The sequence below is a fragment of the Eptesicus fuscus genome, chromosome 8, assembly GCF_027574615.1.
Source record: "Eptesicus fuscus isolate TK198812 chromosome 8, DD_ASM_mEF_20220401, whole genome shotgun sequence".
Classification (NCBI taxonomy): domain Eukaryota; kingdom Metazoa; phylum Chordata; class Mammalia; order Chiroptera; family Vespertilionidae; genus Eptesicus; species Eptesicus fuscus.
The window spans coordinates 61,078,632-61,098,235 of NC_072480.1; the positions used below are offsets into that span (position 1 = coordinate 61,078,632).

General features: G+C 43.1%; 1 protein-coding gene across 2 annotated transcripts in view; it reads left to right on the forward strand.

Annotated features, from left to right (window-relative positions):
- CLDN10 (claudin 10) overlaps positions 1 to 19,604 on the forward strand; it is a 117,783-nt gene that overhangs the window by 21,988 nt on the left and 76,191 nt on the right. The window lies entirely within an intron of this gene.

A 19,604-nucleotide genomic window follows, 5' to 3' on the forward strand; every position in this document is an offset into this window, starting at 1 on the left:
CAGTGCCATCATTTCTCCCTCAAGGTCATATTCCACCATCGGACATCCCCTGGCCTCTGACATCCCTGCATCCACCCTGTCTCCTCCTCTCCCTCTCTCCCCATGTTAACTGCAGATAGACTTGTCCCAAGGGTCCCTAGAATTTTAATTCACCTGTGGTAGATGCTTCCCTCAAAATGTACCAGGATGTCCAAGTCAGGATGCATATAAAGTTGATGTCACATTGGTCCAGGGTTAGAGAAGGAAAATACTGAGACTAGGTTGCAAAATCAATCCTTTTATGGGATTGATTTCAGGGTGGGAAGGAAAGTGTTGTCCTTTCTACACTTTGACCTCATCTTAGAGGTTCAGTGGAGATGGTGCTATACAGGGGTGGCATGTGAGTAGATATGGGTAAAGAAAGAAGTGTGGGGGATGTTGTCAGGGTCCTAGTTGCTTTCAGAAAACTTTACTCCTATGAAAATTTGTGAATCTTCAAAACAGGAGGGCAGAGATGCTGTCCAGCTCCATATGCAGTATGTGATTTTTAAATGCCAAAGGTACTTTGGGGCCTGATTCTATTTCCCCTTCTCAATAATGTTTGAATTCCAAGCCAGCAAGTCCAGTAAAAGCAAAGTGCTCTTCCACAGAAGTCCCTGACTAGTTGACTTTTTCTGCTAGTGGGACTTTCCCATTCTCTCTTGCTCTGCACTGCCAGACACAGAGCCTCAGAAGTTGAATATTCCTGTTTATAGAGGCTTTGGTGAGTCCCAAGCTCATTCCATCTCCTTACACATCCTTTTGTGGTTCTCAGAGCCTGTGTCCCATTTTGGTTTCCAGGAAATAGATCATAGTGACAGCCTCAGGTGGGCAGTGGCCTCCTTATTAGGAAGGCACCTCCCTTCTCCTCCCAGGGATGAGTTGGACAGGCAAAGTCAAAGGCCTCCAAGGAAATGGTTATCTTGATTTCTTCTGCCTCCACTGGTTCACATCTCCTCCGTCAAGCATATGGTAGCTCTCCCCATTTCCTAGGGAACCTGCTTTCATAACCCCATGCAACTCTCTTATAGCATTTATTACTTTCCACCCTGTTTTTTAGTTTTGCATAGTGGTATGTTGGTGAAATCTAACAACCAGTGCTTCAAAAGAAGTGTGTGTATAAATATAAAGATAGAGATACATATATATGTATATGTATATGTATATGTATATGTATATGTATACACATGTAATACATTTATAATAAATTTTACTGATAAAGACTTCATAGCACATAATAGACAAATAATAATAAAATGTACAATATTCCTTATAAATTTCATGTAATCAATTGATTCTCACAGAAGGCTTTTTGTTAACTTTTGCTGAATTTTTTCATCCATGGCCAACTAATGGTTGCAATTAGACAACAAGTGTAATTCCCACATGATTGTTTTTAAAAATATATATATTTTATTGATTTTTTACAGAGAGGAAGGGACAGGGATAGAGAGTTAGAAACATCAATGAGAGAGAAACATCGATTCAGCTGCCTCCTGCACACTCCCTACTGGGTATGTGCCTGCAACCAAGGTACATGCCCTTGACCAGAATTGAACCTAGGACTCTTGAGTCTGCAGGCCGATGCTCTATCCACTGAGCCAAACTGGTTAGGGTTCCCACATGATTGTTAAATAACCTATCTAATAAAGAGGGAATATGCAAATTGACCATCACTCCATCACAAAGATGGTGGTGCCCATAGACACAAGATGACAGCGCCCAGTCCCCTCAGCCCCACCGGAGTCTCCCAGTCCTGGGGGGCGGCAGGCAGGCCCTGCAGAGAGCAGAGAACCACGGGGAGCAGGCCTAAGCTGTCAGTAGTACATCCCCTGAGGGGTCCCGGATTGGAGAGAGTGCAGGTCGGGCTGAGGGACCCACGCCCCCCACCCCCCGTGCACAAATTTCATGCACCAGGCCTCTGGTATAACTATATTTGATATATAGCAAGTCATGTGAAAGCATGTTGGTGTGTCACTTGGTAGTCAAAAACATGTGTAAGTTCTTGCTGTATTGGAGAATCGTTTTGAATATTGGAGGAATATTTTCTCAAATGTTTTTGCTTCTTATATTGTAATGGCTTCAGACATGACACACTTTTAGATTTAATCTGCATTTTTAATATTTTCTCCATTATTTTCTTAAATCTAGAAAATAAGAAGCACGAATAATAAGAAATCTTTATTTGTAGCATTTGCACATTTCTGTGGTGTAAATGGCGTAACTATTTCAACCATGGCAATTTCAAGCAACCAACATGATGTCACTGATGAGCATTTGGAAAGCTACACAAGTACATAGTACACAATTATACAGATGTAATAGACCTGAAACCCTCAAGAGCATAGGCAGTAATTCAGGAAGTGACGAGTTTGTGTGCTTATTACCTTTGTTTTCAATATAATTTATTTCAATTGTCAATTTACATACTTTTTTACAAACTGGCTTGCAGAATTCCTGAAAATTAAGCAATGGGCTCTTGAGAGCTGGTATGAGCCAGGGCAAGTCAGCCTCGGCACACCACTGGTTATGGCTGACTATGGTCTATCTCCCCTGCTACACCATAGGTCTAGGACAGTGGTCGGCAAACTGCGGCTCGCAAGCCACATGCGGCTCGAGAGCCGCGGTTTGCCACTCTGTTGACTAATGAGTTTGCCGACCACTGGGATAGGGGCTTAATCACAAGGAACAACAACAACCTGTAATTATTGGAATCGAGAGTCTAGGTCAGTGGTCGGCAAACTCATTAGTCAACAGAGCAGCAAACCGCGGCTGGCTCGCGAGCCGTAGTTTGCCAACCACTGGTCTAGGAGGACAGGCTCCAACCCCTAATTGCCTTTGTTTTCCCCATAGCACCTTATACATATCAGATATGATATGACAACGTGGAAGGGAGAGAAAACATGTTTCTTCCTTTGGATCCACTTCATAGCTTACCAGACTTTTTTTATGGCTCCTCCTCATACTATTTTGTGTCTTACTGTCACCTGCACATTTGTTTCATCTTCCCTGTTACATATTAGCATCTTATAGCTTGGAACTCAGTCTTACTCATGGTCCTGGGCATCCTGGAAGTGAGGGTATGTAATCAGACCTCTATATTTTTCTGTGACATACAGTTTACCTTTGTTCAGTCACAATTCACCTAACTTACTATTGTTTTCTATAATTCCTCTCTATCCAGAACCCATGCTAGTTCTATTTTTCACATTTGGGATGCATCAGTTCCTTTCTCCTTTTACCTGTCCTCAGAATCCTCTTAGAACTGAGATTGCATGCTCTTTGCGAGCTCATACCTTATCTTTTCCATCTTTGTAATTCCAATATGTAGCAGAGTACCAGGGAAGCAGCAGATTTAATGCAAGTTGCTGGCTGGCTGGCTGGATAGATTAATGGATGGAGTACATTACAAAAAAGTAAGTCGGGTATTACAAGAGTCACTGATGATGCAAGGAAGTTCTCTTTCTTTGGTCTTTAGCAGTGGATTCAACATTTCCTTTATCCAATGCAGGAGAAGCATTCATTTATTAATTCTTTTGTTCTACGGATAATAATGGAGATCCTACTAGATACTGTTCATTTTAGGCACTAGAGACATAGCAGAAAACAAGGGAAACAAAGTCCTCATGGAGATTGGGTTCTAGTGGGAATAGGAGGAAATGAGGGGGAGTACGATGGGCTGAATGTTTGTGTCCCTCCCCAAAGTTGTATGTTGAAACCCTAAGCTCCAATGTGATGACGTTGGAGGTGGGGCCTTTGGGAGGTGATTAGTGCCTTTACAAAAGAAACCCCAGCCCTAGCCAGTTTGGCTCAGTGGATAGAGTGTTGGCCCATGGACTGAAGGGTCCAGGGTTCAATTCTGGTCAAGGGCATGTACCAGTTGTGGGCTTGATTCCCCGGCCCTGGTCAGGGCACATGCAGGAGAAATCCAATCAACGTATCTCTTTCATATAAATGTTTATCTCTGTCTCTCCTCCTCTTTTCCACTCTCTCTAAAAAACAAACAAACAAAAAACAACAAAAAACAATGGAAAAATATCGGTGAGGATTAACAACGAAAGACAGAAAGGAAAGAAAGAAAGAAATGGAGAGAGAAAGGAAAGGGGAGAAAAGAGAAGAGAAGAAAGGAAAGGAGAAGAGAAGAGAAGAGAGGAGAGAAGAGAAGAGAAGAGAAGAGAAGAGAAGAGAAGAGAAGAGAAGAGAAGAGAAGAGAAGAGAAGAGAGGAGAGGAGAGGAGAGGAGAGGAGAGGAGAGGAGAGGAGAGGAGAGGAGAGGAGAGGAGAGGAGAGGAGAGGAGAGGAGAGGAGAGGAGAGGAGAGGAGAGGAGAAGAGAGGAGAAGAGAAGAGAAGAGAAGAGAAGAGAAGAGAAGAGAAGAGAAGAGAAGAGAAGAGAAGAGAAGAGAAGAGAAAAGAAAAGAAAAGAAAACCCAGAGAGTTCTCTTGCTCTCTCCACTGTGTGGGGATACAATGAGAAGTCTGCAACCCAGAAGAGGGTCCTCACCAGAACCCGACCATGCTGGCACCTGATCTCAGACTCCCAGTATTCAGAACTGTAAGAAACACATTTCCGTTGTCTGTAAGCCACCCAGTCTGTGGTACCTGGGAATAGCAGTCCAAACTAACTAAGACACAGGGGCAGGGAGGAACAGCCCTCAAATGTCATATGTGTAATAACCATCTTTTCTGTATGGATGTTCATCTTCCTCATCTTCTTAACCTTTTTCGTAGCACTCCATCCTGGCATTTCTGACTCTTTCCATACTTTGTTTCATTGAAGAATGAAGAACTGCAGTTTGACAAAGAAGCCAAGGTTGGGGCAAAGATGGATTAAATGGAAATTTTCTCAGTATGTTTCAGAGCTATGTCAACATTTGGTTCTACGTGACAAATTGTTTTTGCTAAAGAGAATTTTTTCTAAAGCTACGTAGGATCATGACAATGCTCAGAAAAGCAAAGTTGACCTGATATATTATACCAAGGATTATTTCCTTCAGCCCCTAATGGAAAAATATATTTTAAAATGTCTCTTCCTGTAGCCTACTGGCCAGTAGCCACAGGATTCAATCCAACCAAAACACGCATATCCTATCCAGTGGAGCAATGTGATCTGGTTAGGCTTTTCCCACACAGAATGCTCAACATCTTTTTAAAGATGCAAGGAAATTTTTCATGGTCATTTGTTTGTGAAGTTTTTTGGATTAAAGTGCCAATATAAATTAAATTTAATTTGTCCAGCAATGACTTTTAATTAAAAAAAAAGTAAAATTCTAAACTTCTGGAGAACAGAAGCAGTGGCTTACTTATAATTTTCTCCATATTGCACAGTACTTACCTAGCTCAGTGCATGCTACAAACAAGGACTCTGTAAGTTAATTTGTTGGATGAATGCATTTATTTATTCATGAATAAATTCTTTATTCATGAATGAACTTATTTATTCACTCATTACCTTTCTTCCTTTCCTTGCATTTTATCTGCCATTTTCTTTATTCTTTCGACTCAGTAATACTTTTCATATTATTTTTAATAAAAGAGCTGAATAAATGCATATTGACCTGAATTGAAAAGAGAAATGGAAGCAGATAGAAAATCTTTAGAAAAGTGGACAAAAAATCTCCCAGGAAGTTGCAAATTAACCCAGTGAAATGTTCCGGATGTTTTGGATGAGGGAATTCTATTCCAGACGGTCACACTCTCTTACTGACCTCCGATCTGGTTGAAGGAAGATTCCTCTAATCCAAAACATCCTGTGATTTTAATTTAATTACGAAACAGCATGTCGTGCAAGTCAAGTTAGACTTTGGGATGACTTAGCAGAAAGTCTCTGGTTGATAACGAAAGCAAATGCTATCTCATACAACAAAAATAACTGCATTAGGCCAAGTACAAACAAACTGGAAGAGACTTTCACTTAATGTGATGTTAGGAGCAATAAAATTGCATGTCACTTGGAGTTAAACTTTAGTTTTATATCCTTTAAATGTAAAACTACATTTGTTATCTGTACACCAAGCAGATCATCTAGCCATCTCAACCCTCATTCCTTGCTTTCCAAAACGCAACTTGTTTTTAGCTTCTACCAGTTCTTCTTTCTTATCTTTTATATGTCTGTTTGTTGTCTCCACAATCTTGCAACCCATTTCCAACCTCTGCTCTTCTATACTTTTCTCTAAGGAACTCCAGGAAGCAAAGGTAAAACCTCTGCTCAAGGACATTTGATTATGCATCCACCCACCCATCCACCCATCCACCCCACCATCCATCCATCCATCCATCCATCCATCCAACACATATTCATTGAGTATCTTCTATGTGTAAGACATTGTTTAAGAAATATTTGTTGAATTAAATTAAATCCTTACAGGTTCACAAACCTATAGAATCTTCTTCTAATTAAACAACCATCTTCTACATTGCAGGGTTAAGTTTAGATAGAAATGGAATCTTTATGTTTAAGAAGCCAGGTGTGTAGCTCAGGGAAAACCAAAACAAAGGCTCCTGGGCCCTGTGCTAGGCACATTCTTGAAAACTGGCAGGAGTCTTGGTTATCTGTTTGACCTTTACTTGGTGAATCATATACTGATATAGGGGGTTTCCTACAATGGATCTGTTTGTTCCATTCTATTTAAAAAAAACAAAACTTTTTATTGATTTTTAGAGAGGAAGGGAGAGGTAACAATAGAAACATCAGTGATGAGAGAGAAACACTGATTGGCTGCCTCCTGCATGCCCCATAATGGGGATCGAGCCTGCAACCTGGGCATGTGCCCTGACCAGGAATGGAACCGTGACCTCCTGGTTCGAAGGTTAACGCTCAACCACTGAGCCACATTCCGGGCTGTTGGTTCCATTCTTTAGTCCTCCACGGCAGTTTGAAATACTCTGCAGCTGGATATTACCTTGGTTCCTCCCTGTTATCAGACATAAGTTATAGTCTTCAGTTTCCTTGGGGATGCCACTAGCCTAGTATTTGAATGGCTTACGAATAAGAATCCCTTCCAAACAGAAAAGGCAACTCAGATTTGTGGTTATGGTCTCTGACCCTTTTTTCTCCTAATGACCCCATAGGAAGCTCAAACTCCAAACCAGAATCAGCTGTTAAGCAGGGGTATCCACAGAGTTCTCTCATCTCAGAAATGTCTCATGAAAATGGATTGGCATATGAATTAGCCATTGTCAGAAAAAGTGCTGTGTAACAACAATAACTTCATTTCTCACACCCGTGAAGCTTAGCCAATCTCGGCTGGGTTAAGTTGGGTGGCTCTGCTGATCTCAGCTAGGGATCTCTCTGATGCATCTGGGGATCTAATGGGGGTAGGCTCAGGTGGGATTGGCTAGATAGAATAACTCTTCTCTACCTGCTCACCTCTTCAAACCCGTAGGCTAGCATAGGCATATTATCTTCATGGCAGAAATAGAGCCGAACAAACCTAATCACATTCTTTGACATTCCTTTGCCAAAGTAAGTCATTCATATGGCTGGACTCAGTGTCACGGGATAGGGAAATACACTCCTCATTTTGTATATGTGCTGCCGAAGCGAGCACAACACTCCTCATTTTGATGGGAGGACCTGCAAAGTCAGGTGGCAAAGGGTTTTTAAAAATTAATCTTTATTGTTGAAAGTATTACATATGCAAAGGGATTTTTTATAAGAAGTGAAGAATTGGAACTATCAAAGCAATATTATCATTAGAACAATTATGTAGTGACCTCCATGCAATCCTACTCTCCTTTCTTGATGTTTTGCATTCTTTTCTCTTTTCAAGTAACAATATGACCTTGAGTGAAGACATTCAGTTAAAAAAACTCTAGTATCTCTATTTCTCACCATTCCACAAGTCTTTGATTTCTACCCCCTCATAATGGAGTTATAGGAAGGATAGACAGACACTTCTCAAAGCCTTGATTTATGCTAAAAATCACTTTATTTTTTTTACTTTATTATTGATCCCATTTACTCTCATCCCCAAATTATTTTACTTCTATTGTTTTATGGTCAAATCTCCAGAATTCTACCTCACTCAATATTCTTTCCACTCTCCTACACTGTCATTATCATTAGTAGTCTATTTCCCTGGACTGTTAATGACTCGTGAAGCCCAGAGTTACCTTGGAGATCTGAATTATTCCAGGGGAAAAAAGGAACTTGAAAATAAAACAGCTTCAGTTTCCAAAACCAAATTCTTAAAGATTAAGTTGCTTTTTAAGTCAAAAATAACCATCCCTGCCACAATACAAATGCTTGAACTCTGTGCTTCTGTGAAATACGGGTTCTGTTCTTTATAAGACACTTTACATGCAGTAATTAAACTTTATTGCTAAGTTGGGCCTTTTTTCTCCACATCTTTGTTAAATGGTTACAAGCTTTCCAACATTTTCACATAGTCCTTAACATACATGGAAAACATTTACCCAAGCCTAGGGTTTCTTGTGATTTGGGGGAAGAAGCAAAGGATAGGGATTGAGATGAGATGGAGAGATGTTAAAAAATGATTACAACTGATGGGATAAGTCTTTTCTCTTGTGAAAGCTGCTCAAAAGTCAAGAGAGTTCACGGAATATATTTTCAGTGGAATGCCACATTATGACCCTTTGCTGGTATTTTACAAGTCTGTTAAGGTGGAAGTTAACTTGTAGAAAACTGATAGGGGTACAAGTGATTCCTGTTCATAGTAGTGCAAATGATCCCTGCTCATGGCAATGTAGAAGAATTTTAGAGTCTCAGGGAAAGAATATAAAAACCAGTTTTAGTGTCTTACTGATCCCATCATGAATTAATAATAATAATAAATACCTCATGGATTAATGATGGTAATTTTATATTTGTAGAAGAGTCATGATTTTACCTTTCTTAAAATGACTGTGTAATACTAAATGACTGAGTTATTTTCAGATTACAATCTCTATACTCACACTCATTTTGTTCTTTCATCCTGTAAATACTTTTAAATTTATTAACACCATAATTGATTTTCTTTGATTATTCTCTAAATACTTTGGCTTTTACGCCAGAACACACCAAAGTGTTTGAAGCATTAAATGCTCAGAAATAAAGAAAAAAATAGTAGTTGAGTTTTAGCTAGAGAGAGAGAGAGAGAGAGAGAGGAAGAAATTGTCAAGGATCTGGAAGCAACCAGAAATGGGGGAAAGATAAGCAACTCTAAATATTCTGTAAGGTTGCACTTCAAAACTTTTAGTAGTTCAGTTCCTGCAAGGTATTTATCTGATTGGAAGGAAAAAGACAGTCTCAATCTATGGGTTCAGGGATACAAAGGAGAAATACCTAATTTATGCTTATTTCATTAATCAGAGATAGTAAGCTGCTTTCTAGGACTGAGGCTTTTGACACCTTTCTGTTGGCTACTTAGTGCTTCCAAAACATTTTGAATGTAAATGCTTTTTGTCAAGGCATTCCCCAACGACAGGACCCCTTCTCTCTGTAACAGCCCACCTGGCCTTCTTCTTCAGTTGTTTTCAACAGATATAGCTAAAAATAATATTTTTAGACAGAACACACATATGTATTCTTACTAATATTTCTAATTCAAACTTAAGCTACAGTTTTCTATTTAACCTCTTTGATTTGATACTTATATCTCCTTTTTCTTTTCATGCACTGCAATCTTGGTTCCTAATAAAAATATATACTTAACTTCCTTTGGTATTAAATATATTATCCTATATAATAAAAGCCTAATATGCTAAGTGTCCAGTCGTCCGGTCATCCATTCAACCAATCAAAGCGTAATATGCTAATGATATTCTAAGGCTGCTCAACCACTCACTATGACGTGCACTGACCACCAGGGGGCAGACAGCCGACCAGTCAACCAGTCGCTATGACATGCACTGACCACCAGGGGGAAGATGCTCCAACTGGTAGGTGAGCTTGCTGCTGGAGTCCGACCAATCAGGACTGAGCGAGATGGGCCAGACACGCCCTGAAGCCCTCCCATGGTCCTTCCCCAGCTGGCCAACCTCCCGCATCCCTCTCCGGCCCTGATTGTGCACCAGTGGGTTCCCTCAGCCTGTCCTGCGCCCTCTCGCAATCTAGGACCCCTTGGGGGATGTCAGAGAGCTGATTTCGGCCAGATCCCACAGGCCAGGCCAAGGGACCCCACTGGTGCATGAATTCGTGCACTGGGCTTCTAGTTGTTTTATAATAACTGTATTTTATTGTCTGAAAATTCTATATAATAAAAGCATAATATGCAAATCGACTAAATGGCAGAATGACCAGTTGGTGGGGGATGGGGCTAGCGAGCAGGTGGTGCCAGGCCAGCCAAGGTGCATGCCAGCAGGCAGAGGGAGGGGACGGTGATGGGGGGGGGAGATGACAGTGACCAGTGGTGGTGGAGGGGTGGTAGGGGGGCGGGGCCATGCCGGCCAGCACCGTTCCCTGATCGGCCGCCCAGTCACCTCCCGCAGAGAGAGGCCATTGGTGGAGGCATCAGCGGGGTGATGGGGGTGGCACCATCCCCTGATCAGCCTGCCTGGTTGCCTCCCGCAGAGGGAGGCCAGACTGCAGCTTAGGCCCACTCCCTGGGGAGCGGGCCTAACCTGTCAGTAGGACATCCCCTGAGGGCTCCCGGACTGTGAGAAGGCAGGCCGGGCTGAGGGACCCCCCCCCCCCCCCGCTCTTCATGCACTGGGCCTCTAGTATTATAATATTAATCTAAAAATCATGCTAGTAATTTCAGTAATTTACTGAAAACCATTTGAGATTTCTTTGCAATTTTTGGATTGTTTTGACTTATTTTCTTTGTTTCCTTGGTATACACCTCATTATGACTATATAGTCCAATTACTGTGGTTAAAAAATAGAAGCATTTAAAAAGTCCAGATTCAGCTGACCCCCAGGGAGTTTTAGCCAACTTTGAAGATAGAAATGATGCACCCTGGAGGGATTATGATCTGAGTGCCATAGCCACCTATTTATCAACTCAAGTTTCTGCTGGTTTAGGGGAGGATATGTACATAGATTCACAATAATCACTTTAATGTAATCATCCACATTTAATAGGAGTTAGATCCTTGCTAATGATCAATTACCCAACTGCTTACGGGTTAATTCCACTCATGAGGCTTTTGTCTTTAGGAGGAAAGTGCAAAGTCCTAGAGCCATAGAGGGCTAGAGTGCTACTGAACCTTACAGGTCACCTGGTTTAATCAACTCAGAGGAGGAACCTTAGATCCATCAGAGTCTAATCACTTGCCTAACATCACACAGGTAGTTAGCAGCAGGGGCAGAACTGGAAAAGAACCTGCCATCTCCCTTCCATTGCACTGTGCCCTGCACCCTTGTCCTCCTGTGGGAATGCTGACGGGAACTGTCATTTTTGCAGTGAGCACAGAAGGTCCCATCCAAAAGTTTAATCTCAAGATTCAAGATACTCAATAAATGTTTATGAGAATTTCTCAGTAATTTGGTAAATATTTGTTAATTGGCTCTGATTATATATCAAGAAAGAATTTATTGCTTACTGTTATTTTTTTACTTGTCTAGGTAATAAAGATGGCAGAGAACATGTATCTGCTACAATGTGAAGGCTAGAGACTCTATTTCAAACATTTAAGACAATTTCCCACAATCTTTTATAAAAAAAAAACCCACCAGCACAACATAACTTTGAAATAATGTCTACTGTCCTAATTGTAAAATGTTTCTGTGTTTGTTTATCTAATTCAATAATCCACGACCACATACAAGGCACTGAGCTAAAGGGAATTTTCCAGCAATTAGAACTCTCCAAATACGGATTTGGCTGCCTTGTTAGTTAGTGAAGTGGGGATCTGAGGGCTAGTAAGTTCTTATCAGATATCTGAGGAGGGGATTCCTGCAGAAGTCAAAGGATGGGACTTGGTGACATCCAATGTCCCTTCTAATCCTAAGATTGGATGAAAGATTTTAATTCTGTGACTTGTCTGATGTCCCAATTAAAGTGGCTTGTTTAGGTTACAGAGTAGCAATCATTTATGCAGAGACATGACATGTATTTCCCTTCTGGTTTTCTTCCAAGTTCAGTTTCTGCTTACAGCCTTGCCCACAGAAACTCCACATCTCAGAGATGATACTCCTTCACAAATGAAAGGGTCAGGCTTTGGTGGAACTGTGGCAACTTCCTGTTGGCCATGCACTTCCTGAACTGCCACGTTCTTTTCTTCCTTCTCTCTCTAAATGTGTTCTGTTTAAATCACGTACACTTGTCTCTTTTTCTGGGACCCCCTCTTATCCCCAGTTTATTATCAGCTAAATTCTAGTTAAGGGATAAAAAAAATAGGTATACAAATTTGGGAGATATTCACCTAATGCCTGTGTACTTTCAAAGTCATCCAACAAATACTTGAGCCCCATACTGTGGGTCAGGCTCTGAGACAGGTGCTGGGGGTACATGAAGGAGACACAGTTGCTGCTCTTCCAGGCTAAAGGAGGAAGGGAGATGAGAAAGGATCAGCTTCAGCAAAGTTGATGACTGTGAGGACAGACAAGGGTAGGTTTTTAATCTCATGGAAGAAGTGGAGGAGTCTTGCTGGTCAAAGTAATATTTCACTTTTGACCTCAAGAAGGAGTAAGAGTTAGTTAATAAAAGAGGAAAGGAGAGTTTCCAGGTAATGGAAAGACAGGTCCAAAGGTCCAAAACAAATGATAATTTGGTGAATTCAAGGAATAAAAGAGGTCAAGACATGGTAGAGCATAGATTGGAGAGAGACAAGGTCAAAATGAAGCAAGCAAGAAAGACAGGAATCAAATGGTGAGGAGCTTGTCACAGCACCCCCTCAAAGTGCTCACAGTAATTTCCAATTTGACCTATGGATAGTCTTAATCCTCAGGAGTGCTTTCAAGCTTCTTAAGGCCTATCAGAGTTTTTCATTGGGTATTCAAAAACCAATATTTTTTGAGCACCAACTAGGGGTCCAGCATGGTGGTAGGCCATGGGAGAAAAATGTCCTATATAATAAAAGGCTAATATGCAAATAGACTGAACGGCAGAACAACCGAACAACCTGTTGCTATGATGTGCGCTGACCACCAGGGGGTGTGTGCGGAACATGGCAGGAATTGGCTGCAGCGGGATGGTGGGGCAAGTGAATGGGGGTGCTAGAGCAAGGTGGGGTGCCAGTTGCTGTCATTGGGGTGAGCCTCTGGTGGTTACTGAAAATTCTTTGCTCCCGTGTGCCGCAGTCCTGCCCGGTGCTTGCACCTGTTGCCGGCCCCGGCCCTGCTCACACCCACTGCCAGCACCGACCCTGCTCGCACCCGCAGGCAGCACCAGAGCCGCCACTTGCACCCGCTGCCAGTGCCTGGCACTGGTCCCAATCACTTGGTGCCATCAGTGGGTGCAAGCAGCGGCTGCTAGCCCTGATTGCCCCTGAGGGCTTCTCCACCTACCCCTGCTCCTGAGGGGTGATTGGGGCAGTAGCCACCTTTTACACCCACTGACTGCGCCAGCCCCGCTCTCACCTGCTGCTGGCACCAGCCCCAATTGCTCTGCACCAGCAGTGGGTGTGAGCGGGGCCGGCGCTGTCAGCACACGGGAGCTGTGGAAGCAGGAGCGGGGCTGCCAGCAGACAGGGAACCCGAGGATGCTGTGAGAGGGGCTGGGCAGGGGCACAGAAGATGGGCCAAGACCCGCCCCTGTGCCTACCACAGCCTCGTGGCCCACAGTTCCTTTCAAGGTGCACGAATTTGTGCACTGGGCTTCTAGTTAGTAATAAACAGCCTTCCCATTAAGAAGTTCATAAAGTAATACTTTGTGTTTCTTTATAAAACACCAAATATATCCAAGAACCAAATGACAAAAAGTTAAAGGCTAAAAGGAATACATCATCAACTCCTTTAAAATAAGGTGTTTTTTTTTTAATTTCTTTATTGATTAAGGTATTACATATGTGTCCTCATTCCTCCATTAACCCCCAACTCACCCCCCCACACTCATGCCCTCACCCCCCTGGTGTTCATGTCCATTGGTTAGGCTTATATCCATGCATACAAGTCCTTTGGTTGATCTCTCCTCCTTTCGCCCACCCTCTAAAATAAGTTTTAAAAGAGAGTGGGATACTTATTACCACAGATAAAATGGAAACTCCAAGGCAAAAGGGCTCTGATTCCCTTGACAAAAAATATTTTTAAATTAATATATAATTGATATAACATTATGTTAGTTTTCAGGTGTATGAAATCATGATTCAATATTTGTATATATTGCAAAATGATCACCGTGACAAGTCTAGATAACATCCATCACCACACATAGTTACATTTTTTTTGTATGTAATAATAACTTATAAGATCTACTCTCTTAGCAACTTTCAAATATTTGTTACAGTATTATTAACTACTCGTGACCCGGTGCACGGATTCATGCACATTGAAAGGAAATTAATTAGAAGGTGGCCAGTGGGGTGGGACTGAGTGAGATGGAGCAGACATGCCCTGGAGCCAACCTCCCTTGGGCCCTCCCTGACTGGCTGCACCTGGGGTGGTGCCATGGCTAGAAGGGCATCTGCAGAGTGAGTGGGATCCCTCGGCCTGGTGGCAGTTGGGGTCCCTGGGCCTGTCCTGTGGGGATTGGGCCAAAATTGGCTCTCTGACATCCCCTGAGGGGTCCCAGAGTGTGAGAGGTCCCCCCCAACTGCCCTCCCCTGCTGGCCTGTTTGCCCCCAACTGCCCTCCCTTGCCGGCCATCTTGTGGCAGCCATCTTGTGATGACATGGGGTGGCCATCTTGTGACCCATGAGCATGGCCATCTTGTGACCACATGGGCGCAGCCATTTTGTGATGACATGGGCTTGGCCATCTTGTGACCACATGGGGGTGGCCATCTTGTGCAAGGGTGTGATGGTCAATTTGCATATTACCTCTTTATTATATAGGATAGTCACCATGCTGGACATTATATCCCCATGCATATTTATTTGATAACTGGGAGTTTCCCCTCACCTTTGACCACCATTAAACTGTTCTCTGTATCTTTGAGTTTTGTTTTGTTTTTGACAACGTGATTTTAAGTTAAGAGTGTAGGATGAGAAACCTGGCACCGTGACCACACAGTTGAGCCTGACTGTATGAACCACAGCACTTAGAATCCAGGGCTCCCTCCAATCACTGGGTTTCTCTTCAAGATACTCCTGAGAACTTTGTGTATATTAACGACACACTCGGGCAGTGATGCAATATAACATGACAACATACCAAGGGCTGAGGGAGATATGAGCAACAGGCACCCCAGGCAGCCTTAATGCCCATTGATTCCTAGTGACGGCAACCAGGCACCGTCCCTCTGATGATTCAGTCTAGGCTGAAAAATAATAGCAAATTCCATTCACATCCTATTTCATTGAGTTATCATTGGTTTATTCCAGCTCATCTCAAACTTGAGCATTCATCAGAATCACCTAGAGGGTTTGTGAAACCTGGGCCCCAGAGTTTCAGAGTCAGCAGGTCTTGTGGGGTGGATTTGCATTTGTAACAAGGACCACATTTTGAAAATTAGTGGTGAACTCATTCCACAGAAATCTGGTCAAAGGCCTGCTCTGTGCCAGGCTGTTAAGCTCTGGAGGACACAAATCCCTGTCATTGAGGGAGTCGCCCACTAGTGGAGGAAACAAAAATGAAAAGAAAGTATTATAGCACAATGAAAAATCGCAGGGTTCTAATGGAGGATAGAAGAGGTTTTGATGAGTGTAGAGAAGGGGAATGGCCCACATGAGTCTGGGGTAGGTGAGGACAGGTTAGCCTCTGCTTCCAGCAGGTAGGGGAGTAGGTACAAGACCAGGAAGAAGGAGCCTCGTGTTCAGAAAGGCAGGAGGCCCACAGGCAATGGCTCAGGGGTGGTATCAACCTGTTCTTCTTAGGGCTGCCATAAGTACCACAAGTTGAGCGGCTTCAACAATAGCAATTTATTCTCTCACTGTTCTGGAGTCCAGAATCTGAAATCAAGTTGTGGGCAGGGTTGGTTTCTCTTCCAAGACCTTCGAGGACAATCTTTTCTGTGCCTCTCGTCCTAGTTTCTGGTGGTTTGTTGACAGTCTTTGGTGTTCCTTGGCTTGTAGCCACAGCACCATATTCACTTCCTTCATCCCTGTGTCCAAATTTCCCCTTTTTATAAGGGCAACAGTCACATTAATGACCTCCCTCATCTTAACTAATTGCATCTGCAATAACTCAAGGTCACATTCTGCACTACTGACAATTAGGAATTCAACATATAAATTGCATGGATGGACCTGGAGAATATTATGCTAAGTGAAATAAGCCAGTCAGAGAAAGACATATACCACATGATTTCACTCATATGTGGAATTTAATGAACAAACTGAACTAACAAGTAAAATAGAGAGACTCATAGGTAGAGAGCAGGCAGACAGTTCTGGTAGGGTGAGGGTGTTGGGGGGGGGGGGGCGTGGAAGGATTAAGCAAAAAAGAAAATAAAGAGAACTCAAGGACACGGACACAGTGTGGTGATTGGGGGCATGGGGGTGAAAGAGGGTAAAAGGGGAATAAATGGTGATAGAAAAACAAACAAACAAAAACATATAAATTTGGGGGTGGGAGACACATTGCAACCCATAACAGGAACGACCAAATCTGCTGACCCAGCTCTCTGTTGAGTTACTAAAAGTTGGGAGGAAATTAGCCTCCATGGCCCCTATCAGATCCTCCAGCCATTCGCTGGGGATGAGAGTGCCAGAACCTGTGCACCATCTCTGCTACCCCTGCTGAGTACTGTGACCTCTGGCATCTCTACTCCTCTCCTAGGCCAGGAGAGTGGCCAGCAAGGTTTTGAAGAGTTTGGGTGCTCTCTTCCCAGAGGGTCTCATGGCCTCTGGTGAGATTGTGCCCCTTCACTGTAGGGCAGGGGTGCCCAGATTGGAGCTCCAGAAGGTGGCTTCTTGCCCACCTCATGCTCTCCAACTCCATTTCTGTGGGTAGGGTCTCAGCTATACCCTCCTGGGTTGGTCATTCTCTTATGTTCCCACAATCCCAAGCTCACTTGTATAGATCAAAGCCCCTTGGATTTTATTTTATTGCTCATTGGAATTGGAGTGTGGTTTGACTTATAATTGATGGCTGCCTCCCTGAGGGTACTGGGTTTGACTTATAATTGATGGCTCCCTTCTGTGGTTTGACTTATAATTGATGGCTGCCTCCCTGAGGGTACTGAGTGGTCTTCATGCTCATCCCAAATTTCTTCCAGCTTATTTCACACCCCTGCCACCCATCTTAGATCACCTCTTCCCTCTCCACGTGCCACTTTCCTTCTGGGAGTTAATGGTGATGGGATATATAACAGAAGGAGGTGTTTGGGAGATGCAAAGAAATATAGACTTGATTTTTGATGTGTTAAATATGACATATGGTCAACAAGATGGAGTGTTCTGTAGGCATTTGGTTAGGCATATGGAACTCAAGAGGAAAGTCTGAGTTGGGGATGAAGATGTGGAGCCTTGGGAATAGATAGGACCTCCCAGGGAGTGTATGAAGCGCAAGACTGGACCCCTGGGCAATGATGACAAGTAAGAGAGAGAAAGGAGATGCTACTATGTTGATGCAAAGGAGCTCCAACAAAATTGTTTCATTTGATCCTCACAATAAGAGTATGAAATAAGTTAACCAGGTGAAGTAAATGTGTTTCAGAGAGATCATCACTTGGTTAAATTCTCATAGCTTGTAGGTGGCAAAGCCAGGTTTCATACTCCAAGTTTAGGACTTTTCTCACTACATGTATTTATATCTTTACTCAACAGTCATTGACTGTGTGTTCAGGATCTCATGTTCACATAATGGAAAAAGCAGTTGGGACCTGAGTGGAAATGGGATGAGAGGCAGGATACGAAAGAGTTGGAAACCAACCACTCTTTCCATTGTAGCAGGGAAGGCAGAAAAGTAGCACGGAACATCTAGAAGAATCACAAAGGCACATGTGCAGAAACAGAGAATGCTATAACCCCTGCCAGGTGTGGCCGCATGGACCCATGGACCAGCAGTGAGGCAGCACCTGGGAGCCTAGTAGAAATGCAGAATCTCAGCCCCACCTGGACCTACTGAGTCTGATCTGCACATTAACAATATTCTCAGGTGATTCTTATACACATTCAAATATGAAAAGCTCTGGCACCAACTACAGACAGACCCATGGACAGATGGAGGAGAAGAATGTGTGATTAGTTAGGGAGGCTTCTTGGGGGAGGCCTCTAGCAATGAAAGCCAGCTGCCATTTGGGAAGAAATGAGATATTTTACCTACAAGTGTTTCTCCAATTTGGCTGCAAGGAGGAATCACCTGTGGTGTTTTAGAAACTGTTGATGCCTTCCCATCCCAGAGATTCTAACTGAATTGAGATAAGTCTTTGGCATTGGGATCTTACAGAGTTTCCCATATGATTCGAATTTGCAGCTAAGTTTGTGAACCACTAACCTTTGCAATATTGAAGACATAATGAAAGAGATGAACCAAAGAACTTACATGCCTATATGCAGAGCCCATGGGCACAGACAATAGTGTGGTGAAGGCCTGAGGTGGTGTGGGGGCTGGATGGAGGGCAGCAAAGGGTGGGAGAAATGGGGGACATCTGTAATACTGTCAACAACAACAAATAAATTTTAAAAAGACATAATGGCCCTAGCTGGTTTGGCTCAGCGGATATAGCATTAGCCTGTGGACCAAAGGGTCCTGAGTTCAATTCCGGTCAAGGGCACGTACCTTGGTTGCAGGCTCGTCGGGCTCTGGCCGTGGTCAGGGCTCGTGCAGGAGGCAACAAATCAATGTGTTTCTCTCACATCGATGTTTCTCTTTGTCTCTCCTTCTCCCTTCCACTCTCCCTAAAAATCAATGGAAAAAAAAAATATCCTCAGGTGAGGATTAACAACAACAACAAAAAATCTAATGAACAGTCTTCCTGCCACGGAGTCGATGAAATAGATTCTTTAAAAATAAAGAAATAATAAAAAATAATAATAAAAAGTCATAATGGAGTGTACCTCGTCTAACAGGAAACAGGAAGCAGCATACCAGATGATTCGAGTGCAGGACCAAGAGTGTGATTTATGTGTATGGAGTGTGGGGTGAACTTGGGGTGAGACTAGTGCCTGCTGTTCCTCTCGCCCCCAATGTAGCTTTCCTAGCTTGGCGTTTCACAGCCTTCCCACTCTCCGCACATGGATGCTTGGATTCTGCTTCCCCCTAGTGATGGCTTTCAGTATGGCACAGCTATGACGAGATTTCACAGAGGCCAGCCTTCATCGCAAACGTATGAGGAGAGTAAGTGCCAAGGTGTGGTCTTGATGGGTGGGATATCCTAGGAATTAAACACAATGAGCAGCTTGGCAGTGACTTCAGGAGTTGCTCCTTCACCAGGAGGCTCAGGGAGTTCAAGGTCACTGGCCAAGCACTGATCTAGCACAATCACTGGCTTCCTGTGCTTGGGGTTTGAGGAAATTTGTCTTATCAACCAGTGGCAAGTGCCTATGACATCAAGCATCAGGAAGTGCAGGGGAATAAGGTAACAAGCTCCATGATAAACAGGAGCCGCCCCTTATTCAGCTGTGCGGCAAGGATGTGTTTTTACTTATCACATCTAATT